The 6,336-nt window shown below is 38.6% G+C and overlaps 1 pseudogene; it reads left to right on the forward strand.

The window, feature by feature from the left end:
• The first annotated feature begins 1,396 nt into the window (after positions 1-1,396).
• Positions 1,397-6,136, forward strand: LOC108522036 (rho GTPase-activating protein 5 pseudogene; annotated as a pseudogene).
• The last annotated feature ends 200 nt before the right edge of the window (positions 6,137-6,336 follow it).

A 6,336-nucleotide genomic window follows, 5' to 3' on the forward strand; every position in this document is an offset into this window, starting at 1 on the left:
CTGAAGAAATTCTCCAGGATATTGGCCTTAGCAAAAATTTCTTGAGTAATATCCTACAAGCACAGACAACTGAAGCAAAAATGAATAGATGGGATCACATCAAGTTTAAAAGCTTCTGCACAGCAAAGGAAATGTCAACAAAGTGAAGAGTCAACCCACAGAAGGGGAGGAAATACTTGCAAACTACCCATCTGACAAAAAATTTATAACCAGAATATATAAGGAGCTCAAACAACCCTATAGGGAAAAATAATAATAATCTGATTTAAAAATAGGCAAAAGATCTGAACAGACATTCCTTAAAAGAAGACATATAAATGGAAGCAGGCATATGAAAAGGAGATGAACATCAGTGATCATCAGAAAAATGCAAATCAAAACTACAATGAGATATCATCTCACCCCAGTTAAAATGGCTTTTATCCAAAAGATGTTCAATAACGAATGCTGATGAGGGTGTGGAAAAAAGGGAAACCTCAGACACTGTTGATGAGAATGTAAATTATTACAGTCACTACGGAGAACAGTTTGGAGGTTCCTCAAAATACTCAAAATAGAGCTGCCATATGACCCAGCAATCTCACTGCTTGGTGTACACTCAAAAGGAAGGAAAACAGTGTATGGAAGAGATTATCTGTACTTCCGTTATTGTTCATTGCAGCACTGCTCACAGTGGTTGAGATTTGAAAGCAATCTAAGTGTCCATCAACAGACAAATGGATAAAGAAAATGTGGTACATGTACACAACAGGGTACTGTGCAGACATAAAAAGAATGAGATTTTGTCATTTACAACAGCATAGGTGGAACTGGAGGTCATTATGTTAAGTGAAATAAGGCAGACTTGGAAAGACAGATTTCGCATGTTCTCACTGATTTGTGGGTGCTAAATATCAAAGCAATTGAACTCATGCAGATAGAGAGTAGAAGGATGATTACCAGAGGCTGGGAAGAGTAGTGGGGGGGTGAAGGAGGGACGTAAGGATGGTTAATGGATACAAAACATATACGTATAATTAGAATGAATAAGACAATATTTGATAGCTCAACAGAGTGACAATAGTCAGCAATACTTTAATTGTACATTAAAAAATAACTTAGGTCGGCGCGAGGGAGCCCGAGTGGCCTGCATTACTGAGCCCGGCGTGGCGGCAGGAGCTGGGAGAGGGGGGAGGCACTGGGCCGCAGCTGGTGGCCGGGAGGTAGGAAGGGAGGGTGGGTGAGCAGGCCGCGGGAATCGTGGGGCTCACGGTTTCGGGGCGTGTGTGTCGGGGAGGGCGGGGGGAGGTGGCTGAAGGGACGCGCCGCTCGGTGAGCGCGCCGGGGAAGAGAAGCTAGCAGAGAGTGGAGGAGGAGCAGGCGGCGGCGGCGGCGGCGGCGGGAGCGCTCCCCGGGAATGTGGCTCCTGCAGCCACCGCCAGGGCCGCTGCGATTGAGGTTGAGGAGGAGACTGAGGAGACCAACCTTGTTAGGAAGATGATCCCTATGATCTTGAAGATGTTTCTGCACAGAAATGAGGGAAACAGAAAGAACCAAATACAGTTCTGAAACTTGGGATCTGTATTTTGAGATGATTTTATTTTCAGAATGAGGAGCATATCTGGTTACCTTTATGAATGTAGAGACATGAGAGGAGAGTTATGATGGCAAAAAAACAAAGAACCTCGTCCCCCATCCTATACTATCAGTGTAGTTGGACTCTCTGGGACTGAAAAAGACAAAGGTAACTGTGGAGTTGGAAAGTCTTGTTTGTGCAATAGATTTGTACGCTCAAAAGCAGATGAATATTATCCAGAGCATACTTCTGTGCTTAGCCCCGTTGACTTTGGAGGACGAGTAGTAAACAGTGATCACTTTTCGTACTACTGGGGTGACATAACATAAAATGGTGAAGACGGAGTAGAATGCAAAATTCATGTCATTTAACAGAGTTCATTGATGACCAGGCTTTCTTGTCTCATCCGAGTGCGAATTTGCAAACATATATAAAACGTGCAGCTGCATCGAAATTGCAGTCAGCAGGAAAACTAATGTACATTTGCACTGATCAACTAGGCTTAGAACAAGACTTTGAACAGAAGCAAATGCCTGAAGGGAAGCTCAATGTAGCTGGATTTTTATTACGCATTGATGTAAGTCAGGGATGCAATAGGAAGTTTGATGATCAACTTAAATTTGCGAATAACCTTTTGTCCAGTTATCAAAATCAAAATACCTGTAATAACAGCAGCAACTAAGTGTGATGAATGCGTGGATCATTATCTTAGAGAAGTTCAGGCATTTGCTTCAAACAAAAAGAAACTTCTTTCAGTGGAAATATCAGCAGGATTTAATGTCAACGCTGAAACACGTTTCACTGCACTGGTGCAAATGTTGGATAAAACTCGTAGCAAGCCTAAAATTATTCCCTGTTTGGATGCTTATAAAACACAGAGACAGCTTGCTGTCAGAGCAACAGATAAGTTTGAAAAACTTGTGCAGACTGTGAGAGATTATCATGCAACTTGGAAAACTGTTAGTAATAAATTAAAAAATCATCCTGATTATGAAGAATACATCAACTTAGAGGGAACAAGAAAGGCCAGAAATGCATTCTCAAAACATATAAAACAACTTAATCAGGAACATATAAGAAAAAGGAGAGAAGAGTATGTAAATACTTTACCAAGAGCTTTTAACACTCTTTTGCCAAATCTAGAAGAGATTGTACATTTGAATTGGTCAGAAGCTTTGAAATTAATGGAAAAGAGAGCAGATTTCCAGTTATGTTTTGTGGTGCTAGAATAAACACCTTTGGATGAAACTGACCATATAGACAAAATTAACGATAGGCAGATTCCATTTGTCCTCCTGAGCACTTTAGAAGCTGAAAAAGTCTATCAGAACCATGTACAACATCTAATATCCGAGAAGAAGAAGGTAGAAATGAAGGAAAAATTCAAAAAGACTTTGGAAAAAATTCAATTCATTTCACCTGGACAGCCACAGGAGGAAGTTATGTGCTTTGTTGTGGAGGATGAAGCCTTCAAATATATCACTGAGGCTGATAGCAATAAAGTAGGCATCAGTGAGAAATGGTTGAAAAAGCCAAAGAAGAATTTCAATCATTGCTTTTTGAGCGTTCCGAACTTTTTTATGATTTAGATCTTAATGCAACACCTAGTTCAGATAAAAAGAGTGAAATTCATACGGTTCTGAGTGAAGAACCTGGATATAAAGCTTTACAGAAACTTGCACCTGATAGGGACTCTCTTCTACTTAAGCATATAGGATTTGTTTATCATTCCACTAAAGAAACATGTCTTAGTGATCAAAATTGTACAGACATTAAAGTGGAGCAGTTACTTGCTAGTAGTCTTTTACAGTTGGGTCATGGCCGCTTAAGATTATATCATGATAGTACCAATATAGATAAAGTTAACCTTTTTTATTTTAGGGAAGGTCGACCTTGCCCAAGAACTAGCAAATGAGATAAAGCACAGTCTACTGATGATGAGTATGCCTTAGATGGAAAATTTATGAACTTGATCTTTGGCCAGTTCACCTTACTTTTTGAGTCAGTTATGGACTGCCACCTTTAAACCACATGGGTGCTTCTGTGTATTTAATTCCATTGAGTCATTGAGTTTTATTGGGTAATTTATTGGGAAAATAAGAACTGAAGCTTATCAGATCAGAAAAGATAAATAAATGGCTAATCTTCCATTTACATTAATTCTGGCTAATCAAGAGACATTCCATTAGTAAGAATCTACCAATTCTCAGGCACCAACGGCAGCAGTTGGCAAACAAGTTACAATATCCTTTTGTAGATGTACCTGCTGGTACATATGCTTGTAAATTTAATGAAACCCAAATAAAGCAAGCTCTAAGAGGAGTACTGGAGTCAGTTAAACACAATTTGGATGTGGTGAGCTCAGTTCCTGCCAATAAGGACATATCAGAAGCTGACTTGAGAATTGTCATGTGTGCCATGTGTGGAGATCCATTTAGTGTGGATCTTATTCTTTCACCCTTCCTTGATTCTCATTCTTGCAGTGCTGCTCAAACTGGACAGAATAATTCCCTAATGCTTGATAAAATCATTGATTAAAAAAGGAGGTGAATACAGATCACAATATTATCATACCACTCTTCAATTGGAGTAAGAAAAGATGAACTAGTTCAAGCATATATATTAGTTTACTATGCAAAACGGAAAACAGCAATGGGAATGTTTTGAGCATTTCTATCAGAAGTTCAAGACACCATTCCTATACAGCTGGTGGCAGTTACTGACAGCCAAGCAGATTTTTTTTTTGAAAATGAGGCTATCAAAGAGTTAACGACTGAAGGAGAACACATTGCAACTGAGATCACTGCTAAATTTACAGCATTGTATTCTTTATCTCAGTATCATTGGCAAACTAAGATCTTTATTCTGTTTTTTAGTGATGTTCTAGAGAAAAAACATATGATAGAAAATTCTTATTTGTCTGATAATGTAAGGGAATCAACCTACCAAAGTGAAGATGTTTTTCTACCATCTCCCAGAGACTGTTTTCCCTGTAACAACTACCCTGATTCAGATGATAACACAGAAGCACCACCTCCTTATAGTCCAACTGGGGATGACGTACAGTTGCTTCCAACACCTACTGACTCTTCCAGATAAAGATTAGATTTAGAAGGAAATGAATGTCCTATTCATAGTACCCCAAACTGTCATGACCATGAACGCAACCACAAAGTGCCTCCACCTATTAAATCTACTTCAGTTGTACCTAAGACAAATGTGAAAAAAAAAAATGGATCCAAACCTTTTAAAAACAAGCGAAGCTGGTATTGGTAAAAATCCAAGAAAGCAGACTTCCCGGGTGCCTTTGGCACATCCTGAAGATGTGGATCCTTCAGATAACTATGCGGAACCCATTGATAAAATTTTCAAACAGAAGGACTATTCTGATGAGATTTATGTTGTCCCAGATGATAGTCAAAATTGCATTAAAATTCAAAACTCATTTGTAAATAACACCCAAGGACATGAAGAAAATGGATTTTCTGATAGAACCTCAAAAAATCATGGGGAATGGAGGCCTTCAAAATACAAATATAAATCTAAAACTTTGTTTAGTAAAGCCAAGTCATGTTATAGAAGAACACATTCAGATGCAAGTGATGATGAGGTTTTCACCACTTCTAAAACAAAAAGAAAAGGAAGACATTATGGAAGTGAAGAAGATCCACTTCTTTCTCCTGTTGAAAGTTGGAAAGGTGGTATTGATAATCCTGAAATGACTTCTGACCAAGAGTTAGATGATAAGAAGATGAAGAAGAAAACACACAAAGTGAAAGAAGATAAAAAGCAGAAAAAGAAAACTAAGAACTTCAATCCACCAACACGTAGAAATGGGGCAAGTAATTACTTTGGGATGCCCCTCCAGGATCTGGTTACAGCTGAGAAACCCATACCAGTATTTGTTGAGAAATGTGTGGAATTTATTGAAGATACAGAGTTATGTACCAAAGGACTCTACCGTGTTAGCGGGAACAAAACTGACCAAAACAATATTCAAAAGCAGTTTGATCAAGATCATAATATCAATCTAGTGTCAATGAAAATAAAAGTAAATGCTAAAGCTGGAGCCCTTACAGCTTTCTTTGCAGATCTGCCAGATCCTTTAATACCATATTCTCTCCATCCAGAGCTATTGGAAGCAGCAAAAATCCTGGATAAAACAGAACGTCTTCACGCCTTACAGAAATTGTTAAGAAATTTCATCCTGTAAACTATGATGAATTCAGATACATGATAACACATCTAAACAGGGTTAGTCAGCAAAATAAAATCAACCTAATGACAACAGACAACTTATCCATATGTTTTTGGTCAACCTTGATGAGACCTGATGTTGAAAATCGAGAGTTTCTGTCTACTACTAAGATTCATCAACCTGTTGTTGAAACATTCATTCAACAGTGTCAGTTTTTCTTTTACAATGGAGAAATTATAGAAACAACAAACACTGTGGCTCCTCCACCACCTTCAAACCCAGGACAGTTGGTGGAACCAACGGTACCACTTCAGTTGCTGCCACCATTGCAACCTCAGCTGATACAACCATAATTACAAACGGAACCTCTTGGTATTACATGAGTAGGAAGTGATCGTAAACAGGCTGGATTTGGACAAAAAGCAAATCCAGACACGCATGTTTCAGGGTTCAGTAGTATACTTCATGTTTCATATAGATAGATTCACATTCAAAATGACGTTTTCTCTTTGAACTATATGCGTATTCTTATTCACTTACATTACAAATCTTAAGACCATGTGATAAGCCATAACTGGAGATG

This window comes from Rhinopithecus bieti, unplaced genomic scaffold (genome assembly GCF_001698545.2).
Source record: "Rhinopithecus bieti isolate Rb0 unplaced genomic scaffold, ASM169854v2 scaffold_63861, whole genome shotgun sequence".
Lineage (NCBI taxonomy): Eukaryota > Metazoa > Chordata > Mammalia > Primates > Cercopithecidae > Rhinopithecus > Rhinopithecus bieti.